Source organism: Drosophila virilis, chromosome 4 (genome assembly GCF_030788295.1).
Source record: "Drosophila virilis strain 15010-1051.87 chromosome 4, Dvir_AGI_RSII-ME, whole genome shotgun sequence".
Classification (NCBI taxonomy): domain Eukaryota; kingdom Metazoa; phylum Arthropoda; class Insecta; order Diptera; family Drosophilidae; genus Drosophila; species Drosophila virilis.
The window spans coordinates 4,265,506-4,283,780 of record NC_091546.1 but is presented as its reverse complement, the minus strand read 5'-3'; the positions used below and the strand labels follow the sequence as shown (position 1 = coordinate 4,283,780).

General features: G+C 38.8%; 1 protein-coding gene across 1 annotated transcript in view; it reads left to right on the top strand.

Annotated features, from left to right (window-relative positions):
- Positions 1-416: 416 nt before the first annotated feature.
- MESR3 (misexpression suppressor of ras 3) overlaps positions 417-18,275 on the top strand; it is a 54,670-nt gene continuing 36,811 nt past the window's right edge. The window contains exon 1 of the mRNA XM_002052782.4: positions 417-1,083. The gene's annotated coding sequence lies outside the window, so the exon portion shown is untranslated. The remainder of the gene's footprint in view (positions 1,084-18,275) is intronic.

The following is an 18,275-nucleotide window of genomic DNA, read 5'->3' as shown; positions in this document are numbered from 1 at the left end:
TGTATATATGTTATTATATTCTGGTTCGAATAATTATGTCTTAGGAATGATCGGTATAAGATTGAGCTCGTAAATACGAGTATCGGACTACTACAAAATAGAGGCAGAAACGATTGAATAATTATTTTTTGTATGGATGAATTCTATCTTGAGGCAACATTAGCAATGACAAACTACTATATTTTGTATTACTTATTTATTTTTATTTACTTTATTATTTATATATTAATATTCCATATATTCATATTGTCACTTCCTTTCCTACAGTTACGACAACCTGTGCGTTCATACAAGTGCGTATCCCCCCACAGCAGCGACGCCCGTGAACGCAACTGGCGCTCGAGCGTGTTGCGGTTCGAAGCGGTTTGATGCGCTGTGCAAGCCGCAACGAACAAATATGAAAACACAACATAAAATATTTGCTGCTTTCATTCGGTTTTGGATTCTCGCGGTGTTCGTTACGTTGCGGCTGTTGCGTGGCTTTTAAATCAATTTCAAATAAACAAAAAATACGCTAACATTTTCCGGTGTTTTTACGACAATCAAATAACAAACGAGTGCTTGATTGTTGTGCAAAGCGCAACAACAAGTCATACAAAAAACCCAAAAATAAAAGTGCAAAAGAAGTTCGAGTGAATAAGTGAGTGAGAGAGGGAGAGAGAGAGAGAGAGAGCGCGATTTAGCGGGTGCGATTCTAAAAATAAAGGTAGTTAAATCCATAAACAACAACACACGTAATTAACGCTAATTAAGCCGGTCAATTGCTTTAATAACGCGGTTAATTTTGCATTAAATCTTGCGCAACTCGAAAGATATTTTTTATAAAACCAAGTTAATTAATAGCGCGCCTTTCACCTGCCCGCCCCTGCCCTCCACGCTCGTTCGACTAGACTTCATTAATAGCCGCGAATCTGGTGCTTGTGTGTGTGCGTGTGTGTGTAGGTGTGTGTTGTGCCTTGTGACTGGCAGAATTTTCATTATCAGACGCTAAAAGGATTACGAGCCCGTTCATCTTCATCAGGAGCAGGAGCAGCAGCAGCAGCAGCAGCAGCCCAGCCAAATATTTGCCAGCATCCGCAAACGGTAAGTTGATGCCCCTTTAACCAACACTCCAGCCCACTTCTGCACAGCCTCCTTCCCCTCCTCACCCCTTGCAACCCAGACAGCTTCGCTGCTTTATGTGTTGTCTTTCACGCCTACCTTATGCAACCGTCGCCCCTCTTCCATTTCCCCACTTGGACACAGCACCCGCTGGCGATTGCCTCAACAAAATGTTTTATATGTGCGCACATTTAAAAAGGGCCACCTCAGTACCCTATCCCCCCCATCCCCCTCAGCATCACCCACTCTAGAGCCCGGGTCAACATAGTGTTGGCCGTATTGTTAGCTTAAACTGTGCTTTGTGTCATTAACCGAAACCTGCCCCAAAACTTGTGTAATAAAATGAAATTGTTTTGAATTATTGAGATCCAGAATTTGGGAGCCCTCCGTTTTGCCCCGAAAAATATTTAAATATAGGGTATATTTGAGTTGAGTTAAGGTATGCATCTCTGACTTTATAAAGTGTATATATATTCTTGATCCGCATTGAGAATTGGTCTAATCTAGAAATTTGGTCGCAGCTCATGTTCCCTTCTGCCTCGAACTCTATATCATATATTATCATATATCTCATATTATAAAGGCTGAAAACACCTACTTAAACATGTAGGGTATAGGTTGATATGTAATATACACAGATTCAGTATATACATGTTTTTTCAAAACCTTACCCAAAATTTTACATTTAAATTAATTGAGTAATACCCTTGACTTTTCGTATTTACCCATATTTGTTAAAATTAAAACCCCAAAATATGATAAAAATTGGTCCATGAATACAGAAGTTATTTAAGATAAACTTTTATAAGGTCTGAGTAACTTTGGGATAGAACATCAGATTTCAAATGTTTAATTTATGTTGCTTGCAGTTGAATTCAACCATGCAGGGTATCTCCCAGTCGTTCAGACTCGCCTACAAATTACTTGTTTTTAATATAATTTATATTTGGCGCATTTATGGCCAACGGACAGTGTTCATTGTTGGTTGGGTTCCGCTTGGGCTCTGCCACATATGGAGCGAGTTTCAGGACTCGAATAGGTGTCTGGGGCATTAACAGTTAACATGTTGCGGTCTTTTGATTGCTGAAAAACTCTTTTCCTTTTTTTTTTTTATCAGCACATAAAAAGGTCCAAGTGGTTGCCCCTTTTTATGCACTGCGAATTGGAAAACAGTTTGGAAAAATTGGGTGCGCTATAGAAAGTTTATTGTCTGGAGCAGAGCTTATCAACGGGCTGCACATATACATATATATATATATATGCATATAGTATATTTATATGGTCACATATAAAGTTTCGGTTTAGTCAGTTGGAGTTTTGATAACAGCTTTTATGGCCTGGGCTTGGCCATGCACTTATGTAAATGCAAATCAACAGACGCTGGGTTCAGTGCACTTAAACAAATACAATATACGAACTTGGGTAGTACAGTGTTTTTTACATTTTAAGATATTGAAGATGTTTGAACAAAGTATAAACATTTTCTGCTTGCTCATACATAGAGATAGCTTATCAAGCTAATTTATTTATATTTCTTTTTTATTTTATATTTTTATATTTTCCTAATTTCTTATACGTTTTTAATTTATTACCTTAGGTTTTTTTTTTTTTTGGAGCGAAAGTGTTCGAAAAATTTCTGCGCTTAAATTATTAACGCGAAAGAGTTTTTTAATATATTCTATTCTATTTCTTAGTTCTTAGCTCTCATTTTTTCTGAGGGATTTGCAAGCATTGAATTAACATAATTTTATCTTCACGCTTGTTTTCTTAATTTATCGAAATTTATAGGAATAGCAATAACTGAATATTAATAAATTAATTTATTAATAATATGCAAAATGTTATCAACATCGAGCCGCTATATCATATAGGTTCCATAAGGACTTCAAAAGTAGGTTCATGTCTGGCAAAAAATTCTGTTCTCCCAGATATTTTCATTAACTCAGCTTTTGCGAGCTTCACTATTCTCACAAGGGTATTAAATATGCTTACTTTCTTGTTTTTATTCAAAATAAAATGTTACCCAATCGCATTTATCGTGGGTAAATGTTTCTAAGCATCCTGAATTTTTATGCATTAGTACTTTGTTTTTTTTACTATTTTTTCACAAGTCGAAAGAAAAGGGGAATCCCAAAAGTCTTATGTCGCTTTCTAGTTTATTTTTAAATAGTAATAAATCAAATGCTCAACTCAGCAGTCTTATTTATATAAAGAACTATGAGTACACCTGCGTTTTAAAATGTTGAATTTAATTAAACGTATTTTTCAATAATATTCCTCAAAGTTAATTAAGTTATCTAGCTGCCTGCAGTCAATGTGAACTTCAACATTCTGTAGACATATATTTTGATTATTTATTTACAACCTTGGCCACAATCAATTGCGAACAGATTCTGACCAATCTATTTACCTGCGATATTGATAGCTGCGTTTCATTACAAAATAAATCGAATTTCCTGACCTTATGGTTGAGGTCATGCCGTCTTCCTGCTTGATTTGTCGGTCTGCCACATTTGATGAGCAGCTAATTAATTTCCATTGCCAAATACTCTCTATGTTTATAGAGAGCGAAGAGAAGGCGGCTGGGCAGGGGCTTGGTCTCTTTAATATTGGCCAATATAAATGCCATTGCTTGCGGACGTTTTTATTTGTATTTGCGGTCTGTTTCATTGTAATCTTTTATGGTGCAGCCTAATGTTTTTTGCCTCAATGCTCATAACTTTGCCCGACCTATTTACGAAATTTCCATCCTGGTAGGGTGCGGGCTTATAGCGCCTAAAAGTGAGCAGTACTTGCTGTCCACTTTCTTTTTCATTGTCTGTTCGCTTATCGCAGTCGTTTGCCCTCGCCTAAGCATTTTTATGTCTGTTTTGCTTTGTCTCCTCTTTTTTGCTTGTACCCTGTGCGTAGGGTGAATGCTTAAGATAGGGTATAATGGTTCAGCAACTTTATAAAGTAAAGATGTGCTTGATCAGCATCAAGAAGGGAGGGTTTACATACACTGCAGCTCATAACTCAGCATAACTCGGATATTATGAGAGATATTGCCACGAAATACCTTCCAAACACTTTGCCTGAAACTGGTCGAGAACTTAATGAAGTTCAACCTTGATTTTAAGTACCTGCACATATTACTCACTCAACTGGAAGATCTGAAAATGTTATACTAACCGCAACATAAACACATGAGTTCGATTTTATATAAAGGGATTGAAAAAGCGCAGCTTGCGACCTCTGAGCTCTGGGCTGATTACAGGGCATCTCCCAGGCATGCATACTCGACTTGATTCTGGGTAAGCCTGTGTGTAGGCTTAAGGATGCGCTCTGCTTGGTGCTTGGAGGAGGAGTCCGGGATAATCATCAGCATGCGCGGCCATGTTCTCAAGTTCGTCGTCGTTTCAAGTTCAGCGAAAGTGAAACGTGTCGGGTATTTGGTTTTCGTTTTAGTGTTTGGGGGGACTTTTGCATAGGTTATGGGCAGGGGGGGGGGGGCTGGTGTGGAGGGGCTTGCTGGCAGAGCCATAAAAATAAAAATTGTTTGTGGAAAGTTCGTTTGGCAATTTGATTTGAGTTGCAGTCACAGTCACGCTACGTAGCACACACTCTTACACACTCACACACGCACAACAAAGCCAACGACAAAGTTTTCCAGACCCGTCACAACACATAAAGCGATAAGATGCCGAGCAGTAGGCTCGAATTATGTTTGACATTTTCAGCCAGATTGGTTTTTATTTAAATTAGTTTCGAATACATGTTGTAGGCATAGAATATACAGCTACCCGGCCCCCCTCACCCCCAGCCCACACAAGCTGCCTGTGTGCTCGCTGAAGTGTAAATACAAGTTTAGGAAAAAATGTATAAGAAAATAAGCAAAACAAATTGATTTTCAGTTTTTTGTTGAGATGTGCAAAAAAGTTTTAGATAAAAGGGTACATAAAGTATTTTATAATGAACTGTGACTTCATATTGGCCCATTAAATTTCCATTTAGATATTGCGGAAAAATCATATAGCTTATGCAGTAAAAATTAGCCTAGACTAGATATAGATTTCAGTTTTAATTCTTATTAGATTTATTCTTAATTAAATATATATTTATGCTGCCTCAGCTGCTACTTCAGATGAAGTTCCTTGAAATTTGCCGGTTATTTGATATGCCAAGGAAAAAAAGCAAAATCAGCTTCAGTTGCCGACTTTGAGACTCAGATTTCAGCGCCGAGCCCCGATCGATGACAAATTGCAAATAATCGCTTGTTCGGAAATGAAAATATTGTTTCTGAAGGCTTTTTGCTTTTTCGAATTTGTTATTATTATTATTTTTTTTTTATTTTAAATATTTTCAAGCGAAACGAGTTACCAGTTCCTACAAGCACTTGGCCTAGCAAAAATCCAACTGTTTACAAAAATATTTGAATATAATTTACTTATTGCTATTTACTGCGCGAGCTGTTGCTAAGCAAAATGCAAATAATTGTTTTTAGCAAGTGTTGCGCCTTAAATATAAATAAAAATATGAGAAAATAGGGCAAAATAAGTTTCATATTTGCGCAAGTGTCGCCAGTCACAAGGGGAGTAGAGTACTCTACGTGAAAATGAGAGGGAAAAGTGAGAACAGAAAAGTTTACTTTTTAGTGCCGAATTTCAATTCGATTCCTATTTTTATCGATTGCTTGTAAACGGAGTAAGTTATCGATTATCGGAAACAAACTCGATCTGCGCAGGCACTAGGGGCACCTACACCTTTCAAGTATATAGCTCTTATAGGCTCTGAGATCCTTGCGTTCATACATACGGACAGACGGACGGACGGACGGACGGGCGGACGGACATGGCTAGATCGACTTTTAATGCTGATCAAGAATATATATACCTTATGGGGTCGGAGATGCTTCCTTCTTCCTCCTACCCTTATATTCATTTTTAATGGGATCAGGGTATAAGAACTCTGATATTCTTACTGTCAGCCTGCTTATTTGTTATTGTTTATGCCCCCAGTTAAATGTGGTCAGCTTAATACTTACAGTATCTACGATTTTAAGCGCTGGGCTTAATAATTTACGTTCCATTAGGTGCGAACGTAATAAATAAGGTAAGCACAGCTCAATTTTTCACACTCTGACCAAGCTCAGGGCATCAACGTCTTCTTATAAGATATCAGCACAATATATCCAACAACTTGACTGTCGCATAGTCTTCGGGCAAAACATCATCATTAATGTACATTTGTTTGGCCAACACCTGAGACGGGGCGCCACTTGGCCACGATAAAGTATTTGTTTCCTTTAACGCTTACGGAACAATCAATCTCATTGACAACGAACCCCAAGAAAAATATTGTTGTTGTTGTTGTTGTTGTTGCTGTTGGGTCTCCCTTGTCTTTGATAGCTTCATTGGCAGCTCTTGTCATATGCATAACATTTCATTTGAAATTTCTCACTTTTCCTGCCTTTCTGCCTTTCCCCAATACTGGGCCATGGTAATTTTGATAAATGATATGACATATAGACATTTTTCTCTTCGCTGCGGCTGATCGCTGATGAGTCTTTTTCTTCTTCTTTGCTTTTGTTGTTGAGCATTTGTTGTTGTTGGGCGTGTCGGTGAGTCTGGGAAAAGTCTGAGCTTTGCCGTCATAATAGAGTAAATCCGAGTGTTGACTTGGCCTGAACAGGTTAAGCATTTGCTTAAGCCAAGTTAAGTTTTCTTCGGCTTTTGTCTAGTAACACACAGACGGAGGGAATATATCAAGAACAAATGATGATACCCTCTAGAGTAGATAAATTATTGTCGGACTTAAGCTGCGCTATAAACATACAAGTAGCTGTTGAGCTACATGGCTGGTACAGCGTTTTATAAACTTTTAAGTACTTTATCTGGAGATAGTCACGAAATCCACGCTTAATACATTTAAGAGGGAAGCCAAAACAAAGCACTTTGCCACTTTGGTCAACAGAGAGCTGAGTGCGAAACTTGGACAATAGCTCGAGGCGTGCGGCCACTTTCTGTTTTTGAGAAGCTGCATCAGTTGGCAAACGCCTGAGCTGGAGGCGCTGCAGTCGCATAATTAGCTGAAAAGGGGCCGCAGGATGTGGCACGATTTTATTTTATCTCACTTAATGAGCCCTGCGATGGCCCGAGGCGCAGCTTAAATTAAAATATGAAACTAACTGCTTGCAAATGGCCTTGCATAATGGCATAAATATGGAATATGAATATGCGGCAAGTGCATAGAGCTAGATGCAGGCACGTGCCGTTTCTGACCCAATTTTCCAGATGCATAACAATGGCAAGGACCCCCACCCCCCCCCCCCCCCCCCAAAAAAACCGCGCCCCGAATATATAAATTGCAACCCTCCTTGTTACTGTCTTCGTTTTGCCCCCGCTCCCCACTCAACCACAAACCCTCGCACTTTAGCTATCTATCTCTTTCTATTATTTGTTTCTGCCATTATTTGGACTGGTTTTTTTTCCCTCTTCTTCGGTGTGCTCCGCATGTGGGATTGTCTGTTTCAAGGGTGTTTTTGGGTTGGGTGTAGAAAAAAAAATATGTGGGTCAACGTTGCGTATGAGAATTTGGCATTTGTGTGTGCGTTGACAATGCTGAAAACATGGCTTATAAAATTGATTGAAATACGGCAACAAAATGTCAACAACAAGTTGAAATTATGGCAAACTACTGAGGCGTAAAACCTTCAAATACACTAACGAGCATTTAAATAATATTGAAAAGCAAAGAGACTAGAAAAAGGAGTACAATTAAAATTATTTCAAGCTCCTAAATAGATTAAACTATCATTTATATCAAAAAAATGACAATAAGGCGCTAAATGAAAAAATAAATGTTGTTAGCTTAATAGATAATTATATATATAAAGTATGCAGAAGAGCAAACAACGTGACTAAGTCAAAGAACTCAGCTGAAGGATAAGACCTAAAGGAAGTTTAAAAACAGCAGCTACATGAAAATAACACGAACAGCAACAGCAACAACAATAACAACAACAACAACAACAGCAGCAACAACCGAAACGTGTGACATGCACGTGCGTTATATTCATCATACGCCATGGTGACGCAGCCTGGAAACAACAACGCAACGCCCAATCCCCGGTTGCCTGCAGGTTGCTTTGGGGTTGGTGCGTGGCCAATTATGAATATGTCTCTATTTGTTTGTCACGCAAAGAACCACAACAACAGCGTGGAACAACAGCATGATAAAAAACATCTGCATAAAACTTCCACTTGTATCTATGTATCTAGAGGATTTTTTATCTTGCAGATACTTGGGCTGCACTTGCCGCCGCTTTGCAGCAAAAAGTTGGAGCAGCAGTTTTTATTGTTGTTGCCCCAAAATAAAAAAACTTTTGAACAAGCAACAACAACAATTGGGCACGTGTTGACACTCAGTCACCTCTGCAAAAGTTGTGCTTAGACCATTCTTGCAAAAGGATTTTAAACGATTTTTAATTAAATTTATGAGGACAGCTGCCGTTCAGAACTTTTAGCTGCAAAATCAGAACAACAACAACAACGACAACAACAGACAATAAATGTTTAAGGCCAAGAACCGTACTCTTTTTACCGCTTTCTGCTAAAAAACATGATAAAACTCGGGCAGAGGGCCAAACAATGCCACGCAAAGACACGCTACAAAAGAAAAGAAGCTGCCAAAACAAACAACTGACTCATGTGGCACAGACATAAACAAAAAAGAAAAAGCTGAACTCGAACCCGCGCCTCAACAAATTGTCAAGAATTTTTTCTTGCTCAATAGATAAATAATAAATAAAATTTTGTTTATGCATAGTTTATAAATAAAACGTGCATAATCCAGGTAAATATTTAAATAGCTAACCACCTGATTATTGTGAGCTCATCATTTGTCCGGCAATAATCGAATTCCGGCTCTAGAATTGTACCGTAAAGCCCAAAAACTTCACGTTCAGTACGCTTATCTAACGACGAGTGGTTTTTGGGTGAATTGCTATTGCTCATAACAATATTGGGTACTGTGTCTTTTGATAGCGTATCTAAGACAAACAGAGACCCAAACACACACGCGATAGAGTATTTCATTTTCGCTGGCTCTTTAACTGTTCTCTTCTGCTGATAAAGCAGTTAACCGATTCGTCGTTGTTACGACTTATTATGTAGTAGTATATGATATAAGACGTTTGTTCGTTTATGAGGTCAGTAATTTGGTAATTGAAAAATAGTGCAGAAAATGGGTCACTGTTAGAGCCAACTGCTTAGGGGCCAGACTTAGCGGCAGTTTGTGTCGAGTAGTCTAGACCTTTGAGCAAATATGTGGTAACTAATTGGAAATCAAATTTGATATGAACATGCTTGAACTGGTTCTAAAATACTATTTTTTGTTATAAAAAAAATTAATACCAAATATCACATGTACATAAACATGTTTTATGTTTTCATCATTTACATTGCGTTAACTAGTTCCAGTTTTGGGTTTTCAATATGGCTTCAACATGTCTAAGTTCACCAAAGTTCATATGAACTAATTCTCTCTTCGCGAATCAGATCTCTCTATACCTTTGCTATATCTATAATAATAATTATCTCTTGACATATATTCGATACCTTTAGCGTGCTTTGCAGTTCACCGAATGAACTAGTTCATTTGTTGTTGCATCAATTACACAATAACTTCCTATAAGCATATAAAATAATAGCAAACTTTAGCTGGACTCTAAAAATGCTCCAATTTCCATTTTTAGACGATTGTTGCCCAACTCAACTTTATTACTGCCTTATATTTTGACAGCTCGGCTGTGTGCGATCTACATGGACTGGCTGGCAGAGACTAGACTCTGACACATTTTTAGATGTCAGTCGATTGGCTTACATAATAAACCGATATTTCTCTGGCAGCTCTCTGCCTCGGCTGCCCCATTGTTTCTGTCATTATTAATCCAATTAGCAGCAAAGAACATGGCACACTCCAGGCCAGGCACAGCGGGCCAAGGTGCTCACTTGTGCATTGCACAACAAATACACTCGCATGGGTACTCGTTTGGGTACACGTATGGGTATTCGTGTGGGTATTCGTTTGAGTGGTATTCAGCGAAAAACGTGCAGCCAACAAATTGGGTCAAACAATGCACGAGACCCGCGATGCCAATGCGAATCATTTGGTTCTCTGGTCACTGCAAATGCTCCTCAACTGTCCTCCGTTCGTCCGTCTGTCCGTACATTCATCCATCCGTCGGTTCGTCCATCTATCCGTCCGTCCGTCCGTTTGTCTCTCGTAAGCGGCTTAGACTCAACTACTTAGCGTCAGACATTGGGGCGGGCCAGGCCAATGCATATAATGACGAATGACGACGACGACGATGCTTATGCTATTAACAGCTACTGCAGAGGCCAGAGGCTTTCAGCCAACTGCCAAGCCACAGTGCGCAGTGGTTAAGTGCATTCCGACCATGCCTACAACAAAAAAAGCAAAAAAAAAGGTCAAGTTCAAACGCAAATAGCTCGGATCAGCACTCAGCACCAGAGTTGGTACTCGTTCTGTCGAGTTAAGCTCTTTATAATTGTTTTTAAGCAGCACTTGAAACACTTGCATAAAGTTTCGAATTAAGCTCATATTCAAATAAAAGGAAGAGAGGGAAACCGAAGAGAGAGAGAGAGAGGGGGGAATGTTAAACCAAATGGATATTCTATATTTCTGAAATACTTGAATAGAAATTATTCAATGTATATATAGGCTTTGTAAGTAAAGTATGCTCGACTTAATGATACCCCCTATATATTGATATTGATGCTGTGCCTTTTAAATATATCTCTGCCTATAACTCACATAAACCATGCCTACTCAAACATATCTGTACAGGGTATTCAAGCAAACGCTTTTATTTGTCAAATACTCTTAGTTTATATTCAATTTTCAGCTGAAGTAATTCAAATCGTAGCAAGACTCGTCGCTACTTGTTTATGGTGTCTGTTCATTTATTTATTCACAGATAGTTTTTATATTTAACGTATTTGAACAAGTGGTTTTTTAATAAGCTCATTCGACTGGCAATTGTGATCGATTTTTATAGGTTAATGCGCATTTTATATGCCATTCGTTATTCAAGTTGTTTTTATCAGTTGTCAGTTGATACGAAACCGTTTTATAGTGCAATTTCGACACCTTTTCGTATAGGTATAAGTACCTAGGTGTACCTTGCGGATTAGTCTAGTAAGAGCTGCTATAAAGACATCACGACATTTTTTTTAATTAGCATAACTCGAGGATTATAACAGCCATATACACCACTTAGCACTATAGTATTCACAGAGTGAGAAGATTTCACTTTTTGTAGACCTGCCATTCGCCAAAATTAAAAAAATAAATAATGATTAAAGCGACAGCCTGGCGCTTTGGTATGCACACATCTTTGGGTGTTATATTAAGGCCCTGAAATTTTCAAAAAGATCGCTCTATAAACATCAAAGTTACTCAAGATTGTCTAGTCCATGGTTCTGTTCTCTATAGCCACTCTTGAGTTTGAATAAATACTCATTCCGAGCAAAAATCCTAAAAACTCTCAACTGCTACTGCATTGTGTCAACTTTTCTGCTTGCACTCAATCAATCCAATTCCATGGTGACAATTGATAACAATTGTCAATGTTTTTCATGTGTTCATTTTTTTCTTTCTCATTTTTTATAACCCTTTTGTTGGCTTTTCCACTTCAATTGACTTAACCTTTGCGCTTTTGCCAGTGCCTAAGCCGCTTATTCGGGCAGCCAACATTGAAACCTCCGACAATTTCAAGAGCGTCGCCAACAACAACAACAAACACTCATGACTAATCGCTTCCAAATGCACTGGACACACACAGCTCACACACAGCTCACACACATAACTACATTAATCATGAAGAGAACAACAAGCACAGCATAAAGATTATGTATGTGTACTCATAACAAGATTCAAGATAACTTATAAAAAAAAAATGATATACAATTGTAGTGTGTGCCAAGGAAAAGCAGAAACAGCTATCTTACGGATTGCCGAAGATTAAATACTCTTTATATTATAAATATTAGTTTTGTGATATGATAAAATGTTAATCCAAGTTTTAGTAAACTGCAAATTTTAATAATATAGGAAAAAGTAGATGAGTAGATATATGTCTCCCAGTTTTAGTCGCTTTATTTAAGCACGAAGAGGTAGCGATCGAACTCCCTTAATAATAATACGTACAATTGCTATACAAATATGTACTCTATAGGTTAGAGCTTTTACAAAACGACAACTCTTTTAGAAAGGGTATAGACATATGAAAGACATGTGCATAGTTTATGAACCCGACAAAACATTCCTGCACATCTGAGTGTTGATATGCAAGTGTGAGTGTGTTTTATAAGCACAGCATTGATTGAAGCACACACTCATCGACACACACACACACACATTTGCATAAGTTGTTGAACTTTAGATAAACGGTTGACTCGTCGACACCGACGAGTTTTCAAGTCTCGATGGGGTCCATTGCCAGAGAGATAGTTGGGCAGAGAGAGGAGGAACCACCCTAGGCGAAATTTCATGGAGAAAGAGAGCTACGTGTTACTTTTTGTCAATTTTAATTTACTTCGAGCCGCTTGCGCCTGCAGGCCAATGGCTTAATTCAAGTGGTGCCCAAGTCAAATGCCAAAGTAGAGGAGACCCCACTCAAACCGATAGAGCTGGAGTTTCTCAGTTTTGATTTGCATAAATTGCCAATGGGCGTCGGTATTTTGGCAGCCAACACAAAACTTGTTGAAAAACTCTGAAATTGCAGCTACCTGTTAGAGGCGTGGCCCGATAGGATTTTGCCACAGTAACAAATAAAGTAACAAAATAGAATTTGTTACAGTTTTGTGCCATGCGGCGCGTGTTTTACGTGACATTCAGCAAAAGTTGAGACCGAAAATAAAAAAAAATAAATTGAAAAATGTACAATTTCTGTGTGAAAATACTTTTGCAATCGAACTGATTGAGCTGCGGTTCAGAGGTTATTATAATCAACTATAAATATATATATTTTTTTTCTTGTGAGCATTTGTTTTTGTCAGCTAGCTGATTAAGCTGAGCTTGCCAAAAGCAAAAACAAAAGTTAAAACAAGTTTCAGTTGTTTTTGGTTTTGTCTAGCTTTAAAGTCTGGCAAAGTTGAACTGAAGCACAGTTTATTTACAGAATATGCTTCAGAGAGTATTTTTCTATTATTATGGCAAGTACACAGAAAGTTGTCAGGAAAGAGCATAAAACTTCGTGGGCAACTGGCTTTCATATTTTTCACTTTAGTCAACAATTCGGAGGCTGTTCTCTGCTCACTCGAGTCGTTTGTCGCTGATAAGCTTCAACAGCAAAAATAACAACAACAAAAAATACGGAACGGAACGTAAACACAAACGACATTATCATAATTGCTTATGCTTCATTACATATTTGCCTGGTTTGGTTCGGTTTGGTTTGCTTGGCTTGGCTGGTACCGGGTTGGTGCCAAATCAGCGTCAAGTACCGAGTGCCCAGACTTAAAGCTGGAAAGCGACCGAATATGTTTGGCTTGGGGCCTGCTTTGCCCGACTTGCCCAGCATAATCATTGTATAAACAAACTGATAAAACAAAGGCCACATAAATAAGCGTAAATATTTGTTAATATTTCCATGTGCCCACATAAAGCTAAGTGCACAGATATGGATAAAGATCACGAAACAGCCAGAAAAAATTGAAATAAAACGAAATTGCTCTACGGGCAGATACTCTATAAACTGCTTAGATTTTAAGTGTTTGCTTGGGAAAATAAGTGAGTTATCTATGAATATTCTATTAAAGAGCCTACATACTATATTTGATGTCTGTAGCGCTTGTCATTGTCGAGTTATGCTCTTAAAACCTTCCTTCAGAATTGATATTAGAAAACACTGAGTCTAACTGGAGAGCTCTTATAGCTTTGTAGGTCGAATCTTTACACAGACAGGGTTATATCGGCTCAATTTGTCATCCAGATCTGGATCTGAATTCTTCAGTCTGTTGCCCACATTCGTACAGGGTATATTAAAACTACAAGCTAAAACCCAAAGCCCCAATGGGGCAGTCATCAGGTTTTTTTCTTCCGTTTATTCATTTTCTTTCTTATTTTTTTTTTTTTTTTTGGGCCCGGTCAGGCTAACGGTATTGTGTGAGGTTCTGTCTTTGTGTGTGCCACAAAGCTACAAATGCGGCCGCTGAGCCGCAGCTGGGGCAGTTAGAGCACGCCCGAAAAGGGCATGTCTTCCATGTGGCCCCAAGTCCAGACAAAGGCATCCATCGACATGGCCATCGCCATCGCCATCGCAGACAACGCCATGTGTGTCCGCCCGCAGTTGTTGTTGCTGGTCGCGTTCGCGTTCGCATTCGCATTCGCGTCCGCCCGTGACTTGGCGATTTTATTTTCGCTCCATTTGTGGCCATAAATATTCAGTCAAGTGTCATCTAGACATAGCATGTGTAGTGGAAATAGAGATGCGACGCCGCCGGAGCACATCGAAGTCAGGCTTAAAGCCAGTTAAGTCACTTCTGTGGTCGCGACCAAGTGGCCTCTACCCAGACTCCAAGCCCAAATCCTAATAAAAAAACCAACCCATCTGCCAATTGTGGTGTAGATTTTTTTTGCTTTTGCCTGAGTTGAAATTGTGTTTTATGGTTAGCGCATAAAAGTGGAGACAGTTTTGCCGGGGGACGCCATGGAGCGTGTTGGCAAAGCCATTCCGAGTTGCATGTAATGGGGCAAGATCGACTGCCATGTGCGGGCGGCCGTGGAAGTTGTAAAGAATTGCGCTCGTAGCCGGATGAGCTTAGCATATCAAATAGCCGATATGCCATAATCTGCGATCACATTATTTATTGTAGTTAACGGCAGATATGTGTGCTAGACAGTTCATAAATTATAACAGAAATCTTGAGTCGATTAGATAATGACATTAGAAAAGCTTAATTGGGCTCATTAGGTCATTAAATCAACAGAAAGGTGAGAGAAGTTAACAGTTTTGCTTTGATAGAGATCTTTAGACTGGCTTGGTGAAATTATGGCTGATCAAAAGATCAGATGGATCAAAGAGGGAAGGTTGAATTAATTAAAGTAAAAATTGTTTTTAAAAACGGGTACTGTCACACGATCATAAAACTCTTTCGTTAGCCAATATATAAATCCACATATTTATAAAGTGTTGAGTAGTGTAAATATGCATATTAATATGCAGTGTTGAACAGTGTTTTAATGCAATGTCAGACCTTCTCTAGTACTTTTTGAATAGCCCTCGTCTAAGGCAGCTCTTGAAGGACATTCACACGGAAGTGCAATGCATATGATGAAGTATTCAGATGCTTTTCCTTCCACAGCGGAAGTGCCAGGATTAACTGGCAACTTGAACACGATTAAAGCGGGCGTCAAGTAGCTGGCTTCCACTCGACCTCTCTCGCTCTCTCAGGGACTCGTGAAGCGACTGGCATCGAATGCATATGCTGACTCTTCCGCATTTGGTTGCTAATCAATTGAGTCAGCTGCAGACGCTTCTAATCATGATTAGTTATCAGCGAATGCCCCATCAATCAGTTGCGTTTCGCAGATAAGAAGCTATCTCTATCTATGTATTTGTATCTGTATCAGATGCGCTGCCACTCGGCTTGCTCTGGCTCAATCATTCGCACGTGCTTGGGTTAAAGTTAACGCTCAATTTGGCTAAATGCAATTTGCATACATTTAAGTGCTGATTGTCCAAAGTGCCCACAGCGCAGAGACCTCAATGCTACCCTACCTCACGCCCAGCCGCACACGAAGATGCTAAAATATTGCCTGGATTCATTTGTTTTTTTACGGTTTTTATGCCATGAACTTGTTGCAAACGGGTATAATGACTTTTAGCTGATTTTGAGACATGGTTTCTTGAGCATAATTTGAGAATTGTAAGACCTAAATATAATAAAATTCGGTACGTACAGTATGCATAGATGGGGACCTCTTTAATTATCTAATAAGTATTCATTTTCTCGAGAATTTTCAAAGGTAGAGCTTTCAACTTTGGCTTACACGCAGATTTGTTTGCCATATTGAAGCCCTGCAAGTTTCAGAAAGATAAGTCGATAAACTCCCAAGTTATTAAAAGCATAGTTTGCCTAGTATAGGACTGCGAGAAGAAGAAGCAGCACACTTTATGCAGCGTATCTTCAAGTCGTGCACTACCGACTGAAATAACACCCTAACTTGTTTTGGGCTTTTTTTTTTGTTTTTAGGGAAGTGCACTTGGGTCACGTTTTTGATATTTCACTGAATCAAAACAAATTGCTGGCCAGGCAACGCAGGCTTTAAATAAATAAATAAATGCCCAACCGCCGGGCAATATTTATATATACATTTTTTTTTTATTTGTAACGAGTTTCGAGCTGTCCGCTCGTCAGGCAAATGGCAGTCGCCGGACCGAGCCTGTGCCGTAAAATGTATTTAGCTCGTAAAAATTTAGATTAAACATCATAAAAATGCGAGTCGTACTCAATTGGATGGTCAAGAAAGCAACTGTTGCCTGTTTGTTCTCCAGCCAAAAACTCTGCTTTTCTATAGCCAAATTGGCTACATTTAGCGGCTGTTGCGGTTGTATTTATACGCTGTGCGCGAAGTGAGAAAGTGTGTATTGGTTACGTGGCAAGTTCTGATGCATGAGACTTATGAATTTCGCATGAACAAAGTTGGACGAAAAAATCGATATATAGATCGATTAAGTGCTGGGTAGACTTCGAATGACCTTCCCTAAAATTGGCGACAAATATATTATTGCCACGCGTCCACGAATTTCAAAAATCAATACCCAGCTCACCAAAATAATCAAGACAAGTCTCAAGTTCTCATTACCCATTATATAGAGCATTGCGCAGTCGTTGCTTTTGTTATCAATTGCAACATTCTTTCCGTTTCTTTTCCTCTTTTCTCGCTTTGCCCTGCCTCAGCACTTTGCTAATTGACAATTTTCAAGCAGTTTTTCTGCGCCATAAAAACGAACTTTTCTAATAACACCCAAAGGCAGTCAGTTTCGTCTAAGCCATTAAAAAATTAATTGCCCGCCTTTTACCCCAGGACGACTACGATGTTGGCGGTACACGCCCCAAACATGGCACTAATCCAGCTTTTAGAGCGGAGCTAAACGTTGCGTCGACAACGTCTTCGACTCTTTGGCCAGCATTTGTTTTCCATCAGACAACGGGGCACAAATAAGGGCTTGTCGTCGTCCAAGTTGCCAAAAGCATAACAAGAAATCAGCCAAGACGGCAGTGTTAAGTTCATAGCTAATCAACCTGAGCATACCCTGTATATACCAATTAATATCATATGGGTATTATTAAATATTGCTTAATTATTCAATTTCTCTAAGATAATCTGCTTCATTGTAATTTTTAGTTATAACTCAAATACCATATACGACGGAATCTATTTAGGATTCTTAGGCTGATGCGTCGGGCATGCCCCTTTTGGCAGTCATGTAATACAGGGCATAAGAAACGTTTAATTTAGACACAAGCTTCTATTTTGTATTATTGCTACGTTTTGTTATTAGTTTTATTTTATTTTATTTTATGTTTTTGCTTCGCTTTTGTCTCGAGTGTTTGGGCAAATTGTGTGCGGCTGACCTTTTGTAAGCACTTCTCTAATTGTGACTCTCGACCAGCAACAAGCTGCAGCTGAGCGAGAGCGCGATATGCGCATAGAAAGAGACGGACTGAGAACAAGAAACCTGACGCTTAATTTGGCGCAATTTTTTATTATTTGTTTTGTGTTTTCGTTTATTGTTTTTTAGCTGTCTTTTGTGTGGGTTGTCGATTGACTGACGCAATCTTCCAATTTTGTGTACATATTACTTTCCAATTTTATTGCTGCAAATATATGTACACATATAGTATAGTGTATTATAGAGTATTATATGTATATGATAGCCAACTGACGTCAGCTTGTGTGCTACGATTAGATTGCTCTAGAGCTTCGTACACATTTTTATCTTCCGGTCGCGCGGGCACTTCCGGTCGTTCGCAAACAATTGTTATCAATAATATGCCAGAATTTCAAGTGAATCATTTATTAAGTTCAAGTCAAAGGTTTTATTGAACTTACATGAATAATTGAGCCGTATAATTGAGTGTAGCTGCCGCAAAGAACATTGC